Below are 21,687 nucleotides of genomic sequence, written 5' to 3' on the forward strand. Positions count from 1 at the left end.
TGACGAAACTTAGTCTCATGTACTTTGAACAAAACATCAGGAGGGACCGTCTTAGAGAAGGGTAGTAAGGTTGGTGAAGCAAATGGTTAGATAGAGGAAGACCCCCAACAAGATATATTGATGCAAAGCTACCACAATGGCCTGAAACTTAGCAATGATTGCAAAGATGCTGTAGGATCAGCCAGTTCTTTGTTCTGTTTTATATAGGATTTCTCTGAGTCAGAACCGATTCAACTAGCACCCAACAACAATGATAACTACCTCAGAACCACAGGATTAATAAATGGTGACTGTGATTGTAGATACTGTAGCAAGTCATTGTTTTTTCAGGTTACTTGTATGATTAGAGTTTCCTGGCTGAAAGATCCAATGCTTTAAAAAGGTTGCCTTCTGTCCATGGACTTGGTGACAGCTTGAGGGTATTTTGAGTCCACAGATACCTGGCGATCAGGAGCCCAGTACCCCTAATGAGTATGTGAACCTCAAGGCTGGCTGCTCTCTGGGAGACAATGAGGCACAGACTTAGAGCCGCGGAAATCTTATGTTGCTGTTGTTAGGTGCCATCAAGTCAGCTGCAGCCCATAGCGACCCCGGGCACAATAGAACAAACCACTGCACGGTCCTGCTCCGGTCTCAGAATTGTTCCTGTGCCTGAGTCCACGGATGCAGTCACTGTGTCAGTCCATCTCATAGAGGACTGTCCTCTTTTTCAAAGACCCTCCACTTTACCTAACATTATGTCCTTTTCCAGGAACTGATCTCTCTTGACAATATGGCCAAAGTATGTAAGAGGAGAAAGCAATGGGGCCTAAAGTCCTGAGGGCCTGGGGGGAAAAGCAGGTGGGGGCAGGGAGTGATGAGCAAACAACACCATAGACAGGGAACAACTAGGAAATTAAATCAACAACAATGAGGACAAAGAGGTAGAGATGCTGCTATGTTGGGGCAATAGCAGTCTAGTGGAGAGGAATTACTAAGAAGCAGAAGTAGGGCGAGCATGATCATGGAGCAAGAGGAACGTGAATGAAAGCAGAGGAATGATCTAGGAAGCAAATATATGGATAGAGGTATAAGTACATATGTTAATATATTAATTCATAAAAATAGAGGTATTGGCCCATACACATATATTTATATGCAATACAGTGAGGTTGTGGATGGAATTTGGGCCTCTGCTCATGCCTTCCCTCAATGAAAGAACACTTTGTTATAATAACCTGGCATTCTGTGATGCTCACCCTCCTGGCACAATCACAGAAAGCAAACTGGGTGCATAAGAAAATGTGGTGAAGAAAGCAGATGGTGTCTGGATATGAAAAGATATAGCATCTGGGGTCTTAAAAGCTTGAAATTAAACAAGCGGCCATCTAGCAGAGAAGCAACAAGCCCATGTGGAAGAAGCACACCTGACTGCGATCATGAGGTGTCACCATGACTGGATAACAGGCATCAGAAGACCTAAAACAAACAAACAAACCATATTGTCTTGAACAAAGCGGATCGCAGCACAGACCCAAAGCCCATCTGTAGACAATAGAACCACCCCTCAGAGGGATCATAGTGAAGGGGTTAATCAATCAGGGTGCAGTAAATCACTGAGGAAACACACAACACTTCCTAGGTTCCTCGAGGCTTCCTCATTCTCCACTATCATGACCCTAGCCCTGCCTTTCACTGCAGGCTAGACCGAAGCTTGTGCGCATGTGCAGATAAGACATGAGAGAGCTCAAGACACATGGAATACAGGAACAGGAATGGGAGTAGTGATACCAGGCGAGCAGGGGGAAGGTGGGGAAGGGGGGAAGGAAGGGGGAACTGATCACAATGATCGGCACATAACTGCACCGCAACCCCCAGGGGTATGAACAACAGAACCACAGGAGAAGGGAGACAGCGTTTGGTGTACCATATGAAAGTAATAATTTATAACTTATCAAGGGGCCACGGGGGAGGGGAAGAGGAGCTGACATCCAAGGATCAATAGAAAGTACATGTCTAGAAAATAATGATGGCAACATATGTACAAATGTGCTTCATACAATTGATGTATGTATTGCCACAGGGACCTCAATACAATGTTTTAAAAGCAAAAAAGAAATATCACCATCCTTGACTCTAGGCTGCAGTCTGCCCTTGTTTCTTCCAGTACAGATGGGTTTGGCCGTTGAGCAGTCCTGTTTCTGTCAGTATTCTTCTCCAGCACCACAATCCAGATAAATCTATTCTTCCGTGGTCTTCCTTACTCAGTGTCCAACTTTCACATGCGTGTAATCCATTGGAGAATACCATGGCTTGGGCAAGGTGCACCTTAATCCACAGAAATCCTCTATAGGGTTCATTTATGATTTGGAGTGGACTCTTATTTTCAGGTCTATGTCCTCCTGGATATAAACTTTTGAATTAATATTTCTGACTTTTTAATCTTTGGATATAGATTTATACTTAAAATACATATTAGTGGAAATATTTCATTTATTAAACTGCAAGTATATACACACATGAGGATATAGATAAGTAGTTCATCAGACTTCTACTACTAAAATTTATTTTATGTCAGCTTCATTACTAAATTGAAAATTAATGTTGAGAAGTTATATTTTTTAAAAGATTAACAGAAGACACATGCACAGTGAAAACTGGTTTGACATGAATTTGCTGGGTTGTTGTTACTTATCGTGGAGTCAGTGCCAACTCTCAGCAACCCTCTGACCAACAGAAAGACACACCGGGGCTGTACCTGCCTTGAATAAATAAAGACAAAAATATATAACTTGTTGAATAGCATGGTTGCTCCAGGATATGTAAAGTAATTAATGTGCTTATGGTTAAGTCAGTGTTCATCAAATTGTTTCTTATTCCACAAGGCACTATCCAAGAAACCTTGCAGGACTGGCGGTAGATGGGAGAATGGGATTGGATATCATTAATGGTTATTTAACAGTTTGAAAGTTGTATAAGCCCAAGTTGAAATATTTATATTTACGGGAGAAAACACCATTAATCCATCCTGTGCAAATTGCTCACAATCAATAGTTATGTGTATCCTGTGGTCGTCACTGATGGAAGTGGAAAGCTTTTAATATACATAAAAGTTGACAATTTGTAATAGAATTTCTTGTTCTTTATTACCATAATCCATAGAAAGATAACCTCTGAAAGCAATGTAAATCATTATATTTTAGAGTTACTTATTAAAATATTCTGGCTTTATTTTACTTTTAAAAATGGAATTCATTAGATAACATTTACTGAAAAATGGTCACTTTCCAGAAAATGTTCTTAGTTTTAAACAAATGATACAACAAATAAATTAGGATTATGAAGAAGAATGCAGCATCACAATTAAAGGAAGGTTTATTAATAACCTTCGAAGAACGGGGGACAGACCTTACTTGCCAAAAGTGAGGAGGACGTGAAGCCCGTGCCGATGATATAAAGGATTGTAGCCTTCGGCATGGCTTACACATCAATGCAAAGGGGGAAAATCCTCACAACTGGACCAAAGTAAACATCATGATAAACAGAAAAAAATACTGAAGCTCACAAGGATTTTCTTTTGTATGGGTCCACCATTGATGCTCATGGAAGTAGTAGTACAGAGATCAAACACGTTGCATTGAGTAAATCTATGGCCAGAGACCTCTATAAAGTATTGGAAAGCAAGTATGTTACTTTGAGGACTACAGTGCGCCTGGCCCATGCCCTCATATTTTCTATGGCCTCAAATGCATGTGAGAGTCGGACATTGAGGAAGGAAGATAGAAGTAGACTGAATGCACTTGAATTGTGGTTCTGGTTAAGAATATTGAAAGTAGCGTGGTCTGCCGAAAGAACCAACACACCTGTCTTGCATGAAGTACAGTCAGAATACCCCGGGAGGCAAGAATGACCAGCCTTCATCTCATGTTCTTTGGACATATTGCCAGGAGAAATCAGTCCATGGAGAAGGACATCCTACTTAGTAGAGGGGCAATGAAAAAGAGGAAGACTTTGGACGAGATGGAATGGTACCATGGCTGCTTCAATGGGCTCAAACATAAGAACAATGGGAAGATGGTGACTCAGGACCGGGTAGTGTTCTATTCTGTTGTCCATAGCATCGCTATGAGCCAGAACCAATTCAAGAGCCCCAAACAACAACACAATGAATAGGAATAGTTTTTCAAAAATAATATAAATTGCTATAAATTATCACTCTCAACATATAAAATGCAAATCATAGTAGAAAAGTCATCTACAACATTAAATAAAACCATAAGCAGCTAGTTCACAGTCTCATTAACTATAGCTACACTATTGTGTTACTGGACACAAAAGATTCAACAAAACTGATTTTTAAACTTCCTATGGACAATATTATCTATTCTGTTTGCTAAAGATAAGCAAAATGTGTATATATAAATTACACTTCATAAAAATAATGATTAATTTATGACATAAGTTCTCCCCACCCCCACCCCCCCACGGCCAATAGTTAACTTGGAATCTACTATGAAGACTTGTTCAACTCTAGAAAAAATTGAAGATCCAATTATTTTATTTCATCACACCATTACCTATTTGAGCAAAAAATGTATATCCACATTCTCTTCTTAAAGTTTATCACCCATTTTATACTTTAAAGCTACCTGTAAATGATCTGAGTATATAGAAATATCATGCTTAATATCCACAATATATTTTTTGAACTGAGATTGTGATTCGGATGTTGTGTGAGCACCATATGAAAACCTTATGTGAGCTACTTCTGGTCCACATCACTATTACTGCTGCTGGTAGAGGCTAGGGGCACTGGTTTCAGCAGAGGGAATGGAGCTAGAGGAAGTAAGTGGGCTGGGGAAGCCGAGAGCAGGATTAGCCTAGCACCACTATTGCCGCCATTGCCATTCAGCCACCACCTTCCTACTAGACAAAGTCCAAACGCTGGTGCTCACTGCCTGTATCTCACCTATAACTCAGTGTGTAAACATCTGTTTCGAGGTTAAAGCCATTAATTAACTCGAAAATGACAACATCCAAACAGCCTTCTTCATAACTACCTTACAGAACAAAGTGGAACTGTTCCTTAAGATTTCGGAGATTGTACATTTTATGGGAAGCAGACAGCTTCATCTTTCTCCCAAGTATTGGGTGCTGGGTTATAACGACCAAGCTTGAATTTAGCAGCCCAATGCCTAACCCATTGTGTCACCAGGGCTCCTTAAATCCAACCCAGTGTAAGCCAGTCAATTGTGACTCATACCTACCAACTCTCTGTAGGTGTCTGTGCGATGAATCTGTACAGGAGCACACATCGTCTTTTTCTAGGAAAGGAGAAGTCATAAACAAAAAGAAAGATGTTTTCCTTAAAAACCACCACCACCACCACCTTAAGGGCCTATAGACATAAATGGAAGCTTCAAAAGGTTTGTAGGAAAATTGAATTTAAAGATAATAGACTTTTCCCATGAATTGTACATGTCCCTTCTTATTTACGGTTGGACATGGGACATACATACATTAAACAACTCATATTTGTAGTTGAATTCATTCACTCATTTATTCCATAGTTATCAATTTTCTGGTCTTCATAAAGCAGCTGTTAGTGATGTGATTACTTATTCTTCATCTGGGGAAATTTACAAAGAAATTACCACTCAAAATCGTACTACAGAAGAGATTGCTGTGGAAACCCAAAGACAGAGATCATTGTTTTCACATGAAGTTCCTGTTCACTACCATAGTCACTTAGTCTTAATTGTAAACTCAAATAATTTTCTATTCTCTCAGGTTCAATATTTATCAAAAGTTATCATCTCACTCATTGCCCTTTACTGCTGTGTTTGCTAATAATAGAATCTCTACAAAGGTAAAGTGCATGACTACTCATCAAAAGCTTGAGCGTTGCATCTACCCAGAGTTTACCTGGAAGGAAGGCTGTCACTGCAGTGTCTAACGATCGCAGCCGATGAGCATCCTACGGAGCACAGTTCTACTCGACACACGTGGCATCACCATGCGTTAGCATCAAGTCCACCACAGCTAATGGGTTACTAACACCTTATCATGCTCCTCTGTGCCTATTAGTAATCAGCATATGAAATCTAAACTGCATAGCTGTTCCAGAGAAGAAAAAAATGCCAAACATTGAAGTAAAAATGAAAAGCTAAACTTGTCAATATAAGGCTGTTCAGTACTTTCCAGTCACAGGTGGTGCTTTGTGTGTTCTATCCATGACATAGTGAAACTCATTATGACAAGCATTTCTGTCCTCCAAAGTATCTACCTTCCCATGGTTCCTCAAGATAGTATTTCATGTAAAAGAGGCTTGAGTCTTCCTGCCACTTGGGCGTAGCCCTTGTGTTGTCATCTGTTTGGAGTCCTGGCTGCCACTGACCTGGGCTGAAACAAGAATCCATCTGACTTCCGCTCGCAATGCAGCAGCCTCTCTTATCACTACACACATTGCAGCTGTGCCCACACCTAGGATCCATGTCCTCACACTGTGGATTTTTGCTCTCCCTGCTGGATTGGCACAGGCCCACCTTCCTTCTCCTCGGCAGTTCTGAGTCTGTGTGCCTTAGCTCCATCCTCTGGTCAGCCCTTGGTCTCTAGCATGTCACTCCCATGGTCTCTAATTTGTAGGGTCTCTTACCCATGCCATGTGATCCCACTTCAGACTCATGGACTTTCAGTTCAATACTTCATACAATCCCACTAGGAGCCCATGGGAAGCTCAGATCCCTTCTGCAAACTCCCAGGAGCTGAGAGAGCCAGGTGTACATTTAGACGCCTTTCTGTGACTACCCAAGCACACTCACTGCCACGCATCACCTGCTACTGCTACTGTGCCCAGATGAGTGAGAGCACCCGAAGGTAGCAGATCTAGGATTAATATGATACAAGCTCCTACTCTTTTAAAGATCATCTTCAAAATATTTCAGATTTTTATTTTGCACCAATCTCGTTGCCAACTAAGGCCCTGGGAGTGGGGTACTGTGTCCCGCAAACTCTGCCAGGGTCGTCCCTGGATTCATCACTTTGGCGTCTCCTCCTTACCATTCCTTATGCTATTGTCTGATTTTCCTCTTCCCTGAGGTCTTCTCCATGTCACTGAAGGACATTGTTAAGAATATAAAAGAAGTACAATCTATTTAATATTAATAAAGAAGCTTTCCAAATGCACTTCTTGCCAGAGACTCCAAATACAACCGCTAAATATGTGTGTGTGTGTGTGTGTGTGTGTATGTGTGTGCTTCTCACAAACCAAACAGTGATCCTCTTTTTCTTTCTACTTTACGAATCATTTACCCACTCGTTCCCTAAGCAATAATCTGTGGACGTTGATTCGGTGGTGAGAGCGATGGAGGAAAGGAAACGTTACAGATCAGGGTGAATGCATCAGGAGAAATCGAAACATCAGTGACTGCTCCCCAGGCCATGACTGTTACTGTAGAAGGAAAATAAAGGGAAGGTAGTGAATTGAGGGCTCAGCCTTAAAGTGTAAGAGACCCAGATAAGCCACATTAGATGAGTTACTGTGGATAAGTGACTTAAATAGTTTGCTATAGTTTCATGATCTATAAAAGAAAAAATAAGAGTAATGAACGTAGTATTTTAACACATGGTTCAGTCAAAGGTTTAAGTTAGATGACGTATGTAAAGCACTTAGGACACTTCTTGACCAAGAACTGCCGTTTTTATTTATTATCTAGATTTACGACCTGAGAGGAATCGCTATGCCTTATACAACCTTGTTGAAGCACAAAACCCCCAACATCCTTCACATATATCATGTTCCTACTTTCCATTCTCGTTTAAAATGTCTGGAATTCTCATACCTAGACCCCTTTAATACTTCCTGGGTTAGTCCTTATAAATATTTCTTACTCAAAACACTTCTAGAATACTGTTTCCAACTTTTCAGCCTTTTATTTTCCATCACTATTTAATATTTTCCCTGAAAACTTTGATTTACAGTAGTGATTAGCACTTACAGAGTGCTTATATCCCACGTCATACAGTTCTCACCCCAGTGCTGTGGTAACACAGACCACAGAGAGGTGGCTCTAACAGCAGACACTGATTATCTCAGAGTTCTGGGGGCTGGTAGATTGGCTGTGCGGTGGTTAAGTACTTGATTGCTAAACAAAAGGTGTGTGGTTAGACTACATCAGTCCCACTGAAAGAACAAGTCATGGCACTCTGCTTCCACAAAATTCCCAGCCACAGAGACTCAGTTCTACTCTGTCATGTTGTATCCCTGTGAGTTAGAATCAACTCAGTGGCAATGGGTTTTGATTCTGCGTGGTTGGGTCAAGTGATTAAGCCTTGGCTGGCCCTACAAGCTTGGGAGTTTGAACCTACCCTTTGGCTCTATGAGAATAAAGACAAACAAAACAAAGCCAAAACAGTCCTATGGGACAGTCTCACTCTATCACTTGGAACTAGTTGGAGCCAACATCAATTCAACTGAACCATAAAAACAAGTCTGAATTTCAGATGCCACCAGAACCGTTTCTCTCCAAAAGCTCTTTCTCTGCATCTCATATCCCCAGGTATTTCTTTGCTCGCAATGGGAGCAAAACGTCTTAACACTGCCATCTTTTTCTGTCTCCCTGTATCTTCTGTCCTTTCGAAGAACACCATTCAAAATGAATCCATCCTATCCCATTATTACTGTATGTTTACTGATCACTTCCTCCAAGACCTTATTTCTAGGCAAGGTCATGTACTTCTGTACGGGTATTAGAAGTTCAACATAATTAGGTGAGCAAACAATTCAATCCACAACCTCATCCACCCCCAAGCAACCCTGTAAGGGAGTTACGATATTTACCAATGAAAATACTAAAATGCAGACAGATTAAGGTAACTTGTTCAAGAGGCCACAAGAAGTCAATCTGGGCCCACTCACCGGCTCCATCTATGCAATTAACCCAATAACAGATTCAGCCTTATTGCCAGCCTTCCCCATAAAGGCACTCAACACTAAGCATCCGGCTCTCAGCATGACTGTGTCCTGGAAAGCCCCGTGCATGTTTTTGTGCTTTCTGCCATTCTCCCCCAAACAGTCCCCTGCCCTCCTTCATTATCTTAGAGCTAATTCAGTGGTTCTCAACCTTCCTAATGCCACGGGCCCCTTAATACAGCTCCTCATGTTGTGGTGACCCCCAAACCATACAATTATTTCCGTTGCTACTTCATTACTGTAATGTTGCTACTGTTATGAATCTGTGAAAGGGTCGTTTGACCCCCAAGGGGGTCCCGCCCCACAGTTCTCCATCTAATTCAGAACCTCTGATCTAATTCAATCTCTATCCTTTTGCTACCTTTCCCCTCTGAGTTCTTTCCCCTCATTCTCTGCCTTTTTACAGCACTTCTGTTCTGTAATCACATAGCTTACCTGAACCTGTTTGGAGAAACTGTACCAGGAATATTCCAGAATCCTTCATACATCACTGAAATGGCAGAGAGCATTCAGTGAAAAATATTAAACGAATTTGTATTAAACATACATGACTTTTTAAATATACCTTTATTATGAAAGCCAAAAATGAAGATAATTTACATACATTGACCACTGACATAAAATGTAAAGTAGCAAGATCAGAGTTTATAACCCAAGTCATTTTACCAGTAGAGAAGTGGGACACTAAATTAAATATATTGACTTCTGACTAGTTTCATAGTAAAAATAATATGTTGCAAATCCACAATGGCTTCTTCCAGAGGGAGAAGAATATTATGACTTTAAAAAATTATTATTAACACCATCCCAATGTGCTGTAACTTTATCTGTGGCAAGGTCGGATGAGACCGAGAAAACCTTTGTCATCAGAGCCAAAGGAAAAGTCTTTTTGTAAAGTCTTGGATTTGGATTAGGACAGCAATAGTTTGAGGTTACAGTGGTGGTACAGTGAATCCCAGAGCCAAAATCTTCCAACAAGGAAAGGACCAGGCTTGAGTATTCCACTCAAATTATATAGAATATATATGGTGCAGTTGAACCTGTTATGTGAACAACTTCTTTTATTTGAAATGTTTAATTAAAATATTATTGAAAATAATAATGTTTATTGAATTAATAGTAGAAACTTGGCTTCCTACTATTCTAAAGAGTTACAGTATTGGAAACCCACAGGGGCAATTCTACTCAGTCCTACAGGATCATTATGAGTCAGATATTAACTTGATGGCAGTGAACGAATTTGACTGTGTTAGGCAGGGTTCAGTAGAGAAACAAATGTAGTGACACTCATATGTGTATAAAAGAGAACTTTTTATCAAGAAGTAATTATATATGAAGAATATGTCCCAGCCCAGTCCAACAAAAGTCCATAAATCTGATCCTAGGCCTTAAATCCCTCATCAGATTCAGGCAGCCACATGCGCTCATGAAGGGTGCAGAGGAAGATCGCAGACAGTGGATGCAGCTATGTGGATTCAAGGTCCTTGGGAACTTGGCAGGATTCCAGGAGCCCTCACAGTTGGTGGCAGACAGGGAACTAGCTAGCTCCCAGCTAGCAGGAAGGCAGAGGGAGAAAGTGAAAGAGGTTCCTAGGAGCCTCCTTAGTAAAAGATCACACCCCCAAGGAAGCACATCAGGCTCCGACCTGATGGACAAATTGGATTCCACCTCTCCACTTTCATACCATCTTCAAGTTGAGGTAACATCATCCAACTACGGCAATGACTGACCTGAAAGAAATGAGATTGGAACAACAGGTGAAAGGCATTCTTTGTGTTAGATTTTATTTTTATTTTTGAAATGTGATAGATATTTTTCCCTAGGAAGGACGAAAGTATTAATTCTGGATGAGCCATAGATTTACTCAAGTATTAATTTAACCGATAGACTCTGAGAGTGGGCAAGGAATTTAGGAGTCCTCAAATCCAATTCACTCACATGTGTTTCCGGAAGTTAAAAAGGATAAATCATTTGTTCAAAGTTACAAAATTTGTATCAAAGACTCAATCCTGGAACCATTTCTCTGATGGTCTCCGGTGTGAGCTGACTGAGTTGGGCATTTTCGTGTGGTTTCCGGTCATCACCATCTGTTACTCCATGGCCTCTGTGTTGGACACTTTCCACAGCATGCTTTTTCCTTGCCATTTCTTTCCACCTCGGAATGTGAATTAAAGTGCCCAAATGTTTTTTCTTCCTCTTATTTCTTCTTTCCATTCCCTCTCTTTTCAGTTTTTCACTGATGCCTCTTCTCACCCTAATTCTGTTAGGATTTATAATTTTAAACTCTGAATGAAGTCAAACTACTTATGTAGGTAAACTTAATTTTATATATATTCCATATTTAAAATACTTAGGCTGAATAGACACTTTAAGTTCTCTCAAATAAATAGGGCTTCTTGCAAACAGACATCCCCTGTTGGAGCATACAACGAAACACTGAAATGAGATCAAGCCACTCAGCCAAATGAAGAAAAATATGTTTACAGACACATATCTTTTTCAGTACTGTCAACATGGAAATGGAAGATAATTTGCATAATTACAATAGAGTTTTCCCTTATAGAGGAACTTTTTTTTTGTTATTTAAATCTTATTTGTGCAGCTGGGTTGAAAGTAAAGTATATTGTTACCCTTACCTAGTATGGTATTGCTGACACATAATCAGTAATACAATTTTTAAATTGCATACTGTTCTTGCTGTTGGATGCCACTGAATCGTTTCTGGCCATAACCACACTATGTACACTGGAAAGAAACCCAGGCTATTCCGTGCCATCCTCACCATTGTTATGTTGGAGATCATTGTTGACGCCACAGGGGGAACTCATCTTGTTGAAAGTCTTCTCTTTTTCACTCCCCTTCTACTTGACCAAGCACCACATTCTTTTCCAGGGGCTGATCTCTCTCGATAAAAGTACACGAGATGAAGCCTTGCCACCAGCACTTCTAAGGAACATTCTAGACTTCTTCCAAGACAGATTTGTTTGTTCTTCTGGAAATCCATTCTGGAATGGTTTTTGCCCGCTCCATAACGCACATGTATCCGTTCTTCCGGGGTCTTCTTTATTTACTGTCCAACTTGCACCATGCATTGACACACTCTGCCTTGGGTCAGGCACACTTTCCTGTTCAGCCACATCCTTGCTCTTTGATTCTTCAATATCTTTGCTTTTCAAAAGGTCTTGTGCATCAGTTTTACCCAATGCAACATATCCTTTGGTGTTATTATGACGGCTGCTTTCCTGAGCATTTACTGTGGATACAAACAAGACAAAACCCTTGAGAACTTCAATCTTTTCTTCATTTATCATGGTATTTTCTTCATTTATCATGATATTACCTATTGGTTCCGTTTTCTTCATTTATCGTGATATTACCTATTGGTCCAGTTGTCAGGATTTGGTTTCCTTTCACAGTGAATTGCAATCCATATTGAAGGCCGGGGTCCTTGATCTTCCTCTGCAAGGGCTTCCAGCCCTCCTGGCTTCCAGCAGTCAAGGTTGTGTTAGCTGCCTATGGCAGGCTGTTAATAAGCCTTCCTGCCATTCTGATGAAGTGTTCTTCTTTACTGCATAATACATATATACTTAAAATGTGATCATAAATATTTGTAAATATGTTTGTTGATTTTACAAAATGGAATGTGATCTCTTTCATTTTGTTTTCTACAACTTATAAAAACACTAGATGTTTATCTTTGCATCAGAATTTTTTTAATTGACTATGAAATTCTCACTTTTAGGACTGAAGTGTGCCTGAGCCCAGGCTTGTCAATTTCATCTGCCTCATGTTACAGGGTCATTTGAGTCAGAAACAACATCACAGCTCTTAACAACCAAACTGTGTCACCTATTGGAAAGCATCACAAGTCTGTAAGAAAAATGGCACATGCCCGTAAAATCGAGTTGCTTGATGTGTAATGAGACTTACATCAAGAAGGAACTATTCTACCCCAAACTACCATCGTCTCCACTGAACTCAGAGCTGACGTTGGTTCTATTGTCCAGGCAGATTTATTTCAGCTATTTTTAAAGCTATATTCAGAAAGCCATTACAGAATCTAGAAGAGATGCCTATTGGCTTAAGAGGAAAAATAATGATGTTTGATAAAGAAACTTTCGGAGTTGAAAATTAAAATCTCATGTTGTTTGGAATTGAAGACTAGCAAAAGTTTTCATTAAGCAGTAGACAAGGATGCAAAAAGTGACTTATTTTATCAATATATTTATATAAAATGTTCAGAGTAGGCAAATGCATAGGCAGGGAGTAGATTAGTGGTGCCTGGAGTTGAGTGAGCTAGAACCGTGTGTAATTGCTAAAGGATACGGCTTGCATTGGGGGTGATTATTGCTGTGGTGGTTAGGTACCGTGGAGTTAGTTCTGACTCACCACAGGGATCCTATCTATAACAGAAGAAAAAATTAAAAATAAACATTACCTGGTTCTGTGTCGTCCTCACAATTATTCTTATGCTTATGTCCATTGATTGTAATCCCTCAGAAGTGGACAGCTTACTCCTCATGCTTCGTAGTCTGTTCTTAGTCTGGAAGCTCTTCAGAAACCTGTTCACTGGGTGACTGCTGGCATTTGAAATACCAGTGACATAGTTTCCAACACACAAGCCGTCAGAGTAGGACACACTGACGGATTAGTGGTAGGGGGCTGAGTCCAGTGATGTTTAATGAGTGTGGTGACAGTTGTGCAATTTTCTGAATATGCTAAATGCTGCCAAATTGCACATTATAAAGGTGAATTTTGTGGAATGTAAAATGCAACTCAATTTTTCAAAAAGCTATGGTACTAAACCAAATAATTGTTTGTTTTCTCATTAATGAAATGAATTTTTTTTGTAAAAAATCTTTTAGATTTTCTTCCATGGGTAAAATTCAGAGTTAAAAAACGTGTTTTTCAAAGAAGAGTAAATATATATGTTTGTTTTGTAAAAAAAAAATTTAAATACATAAATTTATATATATATAAATATATATATGAAAAAAAAATATATATGTTTGTATTTTTTTTCAAAAGTTAAATATATGTGTTATAAAAATGCAGCCTCAACCTCTGATTCTGAACCTTGGGTTGCAGGGGATGATTAAAGAGGTCCAGTCTCTCTCACTTAAACATTAATGATTAAGATTCTTTTCTATTACGTTTTCAGTGTGGCTAGTGTCCCAGTGTTGGCTCTGTGATGAATACCAAGTCAGTCAAGTCAATATCACATGTTAGTGACCGGTAGGACAGTAGAACTGGTCCTCAGGGTCTTCAAGATGACAGATCAACCGAAGAGAAGACAGTCTTATCTTTCTCCAGTGGAGGGCTCCCCAGCTCGAAGCATTGACCTTGGGGTTGGTAACTCAGTGCTGAATCCACTGCACAACGAGTGCTCCTTAGTTTATGAACACTAGTCTCACTGCAAACGAGTCATTTCGCAGTCAGGGAGACCGTGACAGCTAGGGTAGAACTGCCCCCTGTGGGCTTCTGAGCCTGTAATTCCTTCTTGGAGTGAAAAACCTCCCCTTTCTCCTGCAGGAAGGACTGCTGGGGGTTTCGAACGCTCCACCTTGTGGTTACCAACCCAACATGTAGCAACTACACCACCACATTTCAGTTCCATGTAGGATTCTTCAACATTACATCTGTTTGGTATCTGCAGAAAACCCACTGTGACTCAATCAAATTTAAATCTCCTCTCCTCACTTCAAAGAACTGAGACCCATCATCGAGTCTGCACACACACGTGTACACACGTCCTGGTGAATACAGCACTAGCTTCTTGCGATTATCCTGAATGTCCACAAGGCAGTCTCTTGGAGCGCCTGGATTTGGACTTGGGGTGGGAAAAGATAGAGTATTCTCAAACGAGGCCAGGGCTCACGGCTCAGACCTTCCAGGCTCTCTGATATAAGGCTTGGTTATGAGTTAGTGGAGACCATTGGCGGCCTTCCATCAAACTGGTGCCTGTGGACACATTATTTTAACTTCGTATAGAATAGGAAGTACTTCCTCCTGGTTCTTTCCTAGCATGCTCAAACACCGAAATATGGACTTCAACATGCGCCAGCAAACAGAGAGACCCAGAATTTGACCTTACCTTAAAAATGGTCTGTGGAAAACGATGCAATGCTTTGCACTTGCTGCTCTCTCTTTGAAGTGATTTACCCAAAATCACTCATATAAACATTTGTCAGGTATAAACATTTAGCTTCTTCTGGGATTATTATGCCGCCTGGAAAGACACTCAGATGCGGAGGCCCTCTGGAGAAGTGTCCTGGGAGACACCGTCGAGAGGGAGGGAGGAAGGCATGATCAGGCAAAGGGTGGAGCTGAAATCCTATAACAAGTAAACCCATAGTACAATCTGGATTAGAGCTTGTCTTTCTGAATTGTACCCAGTTGGTGCCATCGAGGGGCTTCTTCACCCCGTGTCAGCTCTGCAGTCACAGCGTCCTGTGCTCTGAGAAGAGGTGCCTCAGTGAGTGAGGCCCTGCCCTGAAGCGAAGGTGAAATCTCAGTGCGAGACTCAATAGTGAATAGTTCCCACAGGGAAAGTGGCTGCCTCTGAACAGAGGGGAAGCAAAGAGCAACAGTGCACTATATCCGCTCTAGAAGGCATATGCGTGATCTTTACTATCCCATTAAAATTAGCTTGCTTCTGGTTGCATATACATTAACCAAAGACTCTAGCTTATGAGTCCTTGGCAAATAGTATGAATATTTTAACTTAAATAGAGACCTTGCTTCATTTTCCTAAGTGTAAAATACAAAAAACTTCCAATGTGGAATATTTGATATGATATGCATGTAAGTTTTAAAACATATGGTACATGAATAATATTGGCCAGATGTGAGGAGATATATAATTTTCCTTGTAGATTTTTAATGAAAATCCTTAAAGATATTTGGAGGATAGTTTCATTTGTCTTTCAGAAGATGATGTGGCTGTAGGTACATTCGTCAGGTCTTTAGCTCATCCAAAATCAACACGTCTGGTGTCTTGTGCTCGTAAACTGATCAATACAGCCGTCCTAGCTTCTCAGGTACATGGCCACAAAGTGACGGCACTTCAGAGATCGAGCTCTGGATTTCAGAGCTAGGAAGTCGCAAAGAGTAAATGAGCAGGTATCCTTTATAAAAGGGGATATTTTCAATGTCAGGGAAGGTAGTGAAAGCACGAAAGAGTTATTTCCCTCGAATAGCTGCACATAAAGGAAACCTCATAAAAAGGAAGAAACTCTTACAATTTTGAAAGCAATTGGCATTTGTGAAATTATTCATGGATCAAAAGTTGCTAAGAGCCTAAAATCTTTTCTCATTTCTGGGAATCAACATATTGAAGACATGCCTTCCATTGTAAAGACTTAGCATATGAATAGACTTGGCAGAAGATTAGTGTTCAGCAGTGTTGAATTTCCAAGTATAAAGTATACTGCACTGGCCTTTGTGTTCGGAATGCAGGACAGAGGACACGATCCTACTGGATGGCCTTTCTTTTGCCTTCAAGAATATACACTCAGAGCGATGCCCAGTCCTTTTTTATATTCTAAAGATAAATGGGAACATGTTTAGGATACAATGCCAGTCACTCTTTTTTTAAAAAATTATTTTACTGGGGACTCGTACTATTCTCATCACAATCCATCCATCCATCCATTGTGTCAAGTACATATGTACATTCGCTGCCCTCATCATTCTCAAAACACTTGCCCTCCACCTCGGCCCTTAATATCAGTTGCTCATTTCACCTCCCTCCCCACTCCCACCCCCTCATGAACCCTACATAATTCACAACTTATTGTAGTTTTGTCGTAAGTTACACTGTCCAATGTCTCCCCCTGCCCTCTTCTCTGCTGTCCCTCCCCCAGCGAAGAGGCAATACCTAGATTCTTGTCATCGGTTTCCCCTTTCCACCTCACATTCCCTTCACCCTCCAGGCCTCGCCACTCTCACCACTGGTCCTGAATTATCTGTCCTGGATTCCCTGTGTCTCCAGTTGCTATCTGTACCAATGTACATCCTCCGGTCCAGCTAGATTTGTAAGGTAGAATTGGGATCATGATAGTGGGGAGAGGAAGCATTTAAGAACTAGAGGAAAGTTATATGTGTCATCATTGCTACCCTGTACCCTGATTGGCTCATCTCTTCTCAACTCTTCAGCAAGAGGGTGTCCAGTTGCCTACTGATGGGCTCAAAGCCAGTCACTCTTGTTTGCTTAGGATTATCCTTATTCTAAGGTGCGCCGCTGATACCGTGATGAAGTGCTGGATTCTGAACCAAAATGATAGTGATTCAAACTGATCAGTTGCTCCATAGAAAGAAGACGTGGTATCTGCTACCCTAAAGGTTACAATGCGGAAAAAATGACCAGGCAATTCTACTCTGTCTTATAGGATCTTTGAGTCAGAATTCACTCAACAACACACAATGACATCCTTATTCAAAACAGAACTTCTTTTTCTTAAAAAAAATTTTAGTAAACTCAAATAAGAAACCCACGGACATCCAGTTGATTCCAGCTCCCAGCTCTCCTATGCAGGGTTTCTGAGATTGTAAATCTTGACGGGAACAGCCAGCCTCATCCCCGTCCCACGGGGCAGCTGTGGGTATGAGAACCTGACTTGCATTTACCTGACTTGTCTCACATCATCACGAAGGCCCCTTCTTAAGATACATAGCTATTATCAACTCAAAAATATAATGAGATCAACTTACCACATTTCTATCCCAACTTACCAACATCTATCCCAACTTTCCAATTTCTATCCCAACTTTCCAATTTCTATCCCAACTTACCACATGTCTATCCCAATATTACCTGTAGAAAATTCAGCATCAAGTAAGAAGTTGAAATAGATTGAATTGTAATCAAGTAAGTGTTATTATGTTTCTTATTTGCTGAGATCATAAAAAGCATATCTATCTGGGTGTTTAGAGAGGATACAATGCAATAAAGTGATTTACTCAACTCATAGTACCTTTCTAATTTCAAACAAAACCAAAAAAGTCATAATAGACAAACACCATTTTTTAAATAGCTTGTATTGCTTTATCTTTTCCCATTGGTGTCTGAAACAAAAGAGTAACTGTGGCTTATTAGTAGTGGGATTCCTACAAAAACAAATGTTAGGAGACTTCTGGGGTCTGGAGATGAAAGAGTTTTCAGGCGTGGTGCCGGCAACTGCAGAAGGCTCAGTTTGGGCAAAAAGGAGCCCTCTGAGCGTGAGGAGGAGGGGATCTTGGTACTGGCAACACTCAGGTGTCCTGAGATCCACAGTGGACCTCCTGGATCCAGGTGACAGGTATAACATCAGAGGCAGAAAAACCAGGAGCAAGAGCCTGGAACACAGTGATCGATTTCCCCACCCATGGAGCAAGTAAAGTTGAGTGTTTCTGTGTAGGGGGCTAGCTTGGGGTGCCTCTGGCCACTTCATTCAGGAAGTTGGGCTTGCTGACCTATGGAGCTTGGGCTGAATGCTTTCTGGGCGAGGCTTCCCGTGGAGTGGCGTGACCCTTTGGACATTTATTAGCAGGATTGACAGAATTTTGTAACATGTTCTGATAAACAGCTCTACCCTGAGCGTTTCTCACTGGCATTAAACTGTATTAACTTCCTTAGTAAACCCGTTCATCATGAATTTTGTCTGAGAATTCTGTGTAGTCATGGCAATGGATATTAGAACCTAGAGCTCGAATAAAGAAAACCAATTAAGACAACATAAATATGTGTAGCCCGAGGCTGCTTGGGAGACAGGTCTGGCTAGATATTTCTGAAAGTTTCCTGTCTTGAAACCCAGTTGGATCAGTTCTACTCTGCACACCTGGTTTACCACTAGTTAGAATTGGCTGGATCACAGCTAACAACAATATGGATCTATTTCTTCCTCCTCAGCAAAATGTTGGAGTGAAATACTTTCCCACTTATTTTGATCACTTGTCTATTAGATTATTCACAATTTTAGTTAAAGAGTTTTCTAAATTTTAATAATGTTTAGACCCATTATGTTTATTATAAGCCCAGCAAACTTGCCTAATATGCAGACCCATTTCTTATCTCAGTGGTCACTAGTGCCTTTAACTTCCTGGGCTAATGAAACTTGCTGGTTGAATTTGTTCTGATCATTCTTAAATCCTTCCAAGCTGACAGTTTTAATTAAAAGAAAAAATTTCCAATCATTTCTCTAATGCCAGAGAAATGCTAAGTACAAATCACTTCTATTTAGAATTTCAGCGCCATCTCCTCTGCTAAATCCTCCTGAAAGAATCTTGGCATTTGTAGTCTTTCATAGATTGCACAGTAAATGTGAGAAAAACTACTTTATTTCTCAGAAAGTACTATCCAGGAATGAAAAGTATTATAATATAGAATAAATCATTATTATAGTTTTCTGTTTTATTGATACTATGTGCTTAAGGCTCCTAATTTTGAAATTTTGTTAGGTTTTTTTTTTTTTTCAGTTTTTTTTCTCAACAGTTAAAAAATATGTATCTCCTTTTGGTGAACTGTATATTTGCTTCTGACATTTTCTCAAAATCATTGTTGAGTAAGAAACATTTTACTCTTTCACCAATACATTATTTTAAAAAATGCTTTTTGAAATAAGGATATTCAAAGGAAAGATGTTGCTTTGAAGACTATAATGCACCTGACCCAAGCCATGGTATCTTTTAACTGTCCTATACGCATGTAAAAACTGGATCGTGAATAAAGAGGATTGAGAATGAATTGATGCCTTGGTATTGTCGCAGTAGCCAATAATCTTCAAAGGAAATACAGCCGGGATCCTCCCAAAAGTGGAGACGGTGACATGTGTCTCACATGCTTGTCAGGCTGTCAAGACAGACACGTCCCTGATGAAGGATCTCGTGCTGAGTCGAAAGTCAATGAAAAAGGAAGACCATCAATGGATTTATAGGGTGGCTCAAAAGTGCACTCAAACACAGCATGTTTGGAGGACGGCGCGGAACTGGGCAGTGTTCATTCTGCTGTACGGAGATGGCTAAAAGTGGTATAGCCTTGAGGGCCCCTACCACCACCACCACACTGTTTTCCACATGTCAATTAGAGACGAGGACATCCCTCTCTGTCACTGATTTTGCCTTTAATTTTATCCCTGATGTCTTCACATGTCTTCATATGTTTATCTTTACTTAAACTTTTTCAGTTTATATGGGTACCTGAATGCATAATATAAACAAATGAGTATTTATGGACCTTGTAAGGAAGTTGCACTGAAAATAACACAGAGTTATACAGCTAAATATAGAAACAAGAGTTGAAGCCAGTCATGGGAGTGTGTAATTTAGCTTCCTGTGAACAAAGCTTGATCCTAATGTCAAAATGCACGATCATGTCTCACCTGCACACATCCCAAGGAAAAGACTTTCTAAAGCTTGCTGAGTACACAACACTGGAGATTTTCACTTAACCAAGAGGCAATCATGAGCATTTTCCTCTTTAAAGCTTTTGCCTACTTGTTAGGATTATTCAGTTTGACCTACATGATGGCATAAAATTACCATCGTAGATGGTTGCTTGTTTCCTTGGAGCAGTGGTGGGATGAGGAGGCTCTTCCCGAGTACAGGTCCTATTTGAAATATGTGTTCAACTGGTGGAATGCAAAGATGAGCTGGGATATGCCTGCCCAGACCACAGAAGGAATGTGGGGCCTCACCAAATCCAATTCACATGTGTCCCCATTCCACAAATAGTAAGGCTGTCACCCATGCAGAGAATTGATATGCCTTTCTGAAAACAGCAGAGAACCTTTAAGTGAAGGTCTAACTTCAAGTCAACATCTATCTCTAGATCACCACTTCAGCATTTTCACTTTGGTGCTCAAATGCAGAGCACGCAAATGGTGGTTCCAACCCGTTTTTCCTCCAAAGAATGAGGAATATTTTGTTGTTGTTGTTGTTGTTCTCCCATAACAAAAAAGTTACATTTCCATTTGATAACCTAAAATTCTGTAGGCTGAAAAACATAGAAATAATCTCTATCACATTTCATTGGCTATAGACTGAAATTTGCTGAATGATTCATTGACTGCTTCTGAAGCACAGCAGTATAATTAACTACGCCATTATTTTTTTTTCAACCACTGTTTTGATGACTCAGGAAAATATTCAGTCTTTTGGATCCTAGGTCTTTTTATTTGTTTTCAATGACCTCTAGTACTGGTGGGTGCTGAAATGTTACTATGCATGTTGGGCAAATAAATGTGTCTCTTCACTTTAAATATCCTGCCCTTTAATTCCATTGCATTTGTCCCCTCACAAGCTTATTATGCACCGGGGTATAAGGGCAGAATACATTCATTTTCATTCTGCCCTTGGTTATTTCAAAAATTCAATGTCAACTCTTTTTATTCTTCCATTTTACTCTATTGCTAATTTAAAATTTTTCACATTTAATTGTAAAGTTTTTGATTAGTAACCTCCAGATCATCAGGTAGAGAAATGAGCAGCTCTAAATTAAGCCACAGTTTATGGCCTTTAAAAAATATGTTGAAAAGTCACTAGATCTCCAATGGGACACTTTCACTGTGGGATTGCGGAGGGTCCGTTTGGCTCATGATCCTTCTGCCCTTGAATTTAAATCTGGGTTAATTGAGGCAAAGCTGAACTTGCTCTTTTGTGAAATGTGTGGAAGGCTACTGTTCTTTTAATTGCTAAAATCATCAATACAGTCTTGACATTTGGATATATTCCCATTTTATTTAAGATGTCAGCGGTCTTTT

The 21,687-nt window shown here is 40.2% G+C and overlaps 1 protein-coding gene across 1 annotated transcript in view; it reads left to right on the forward strand.

Annotated features, from left to right (window-relative positions):
* Positions 1–21,687, forward strand: part of NKAIN2 (sodium/potassium transporting ATPase interacting 2) — a 1,260,554-nt gene that overhangs the window by 599,014 nt on the left and 639,853 nt on the right. The gene's annotated exons all lie outside the window — the stretch shown is intronic.

Source organism: Echinops telfairi, unplaced genomic scaffold, assembly GCF_000313985.2.
Source record: "Echinops telfairi isolate 266 unplaced genomic scaffold, ASM31398v2 ScPeMD7_3533;HRSCAF=4204_0, whole genome shotgun sequence".
Taxonomy (NCBI): Eukaryota; Metazoa; Chordata; class Mammalia; order Afrosoricida; family Tenrecidae; genus Echinops; species Echinops telfairi.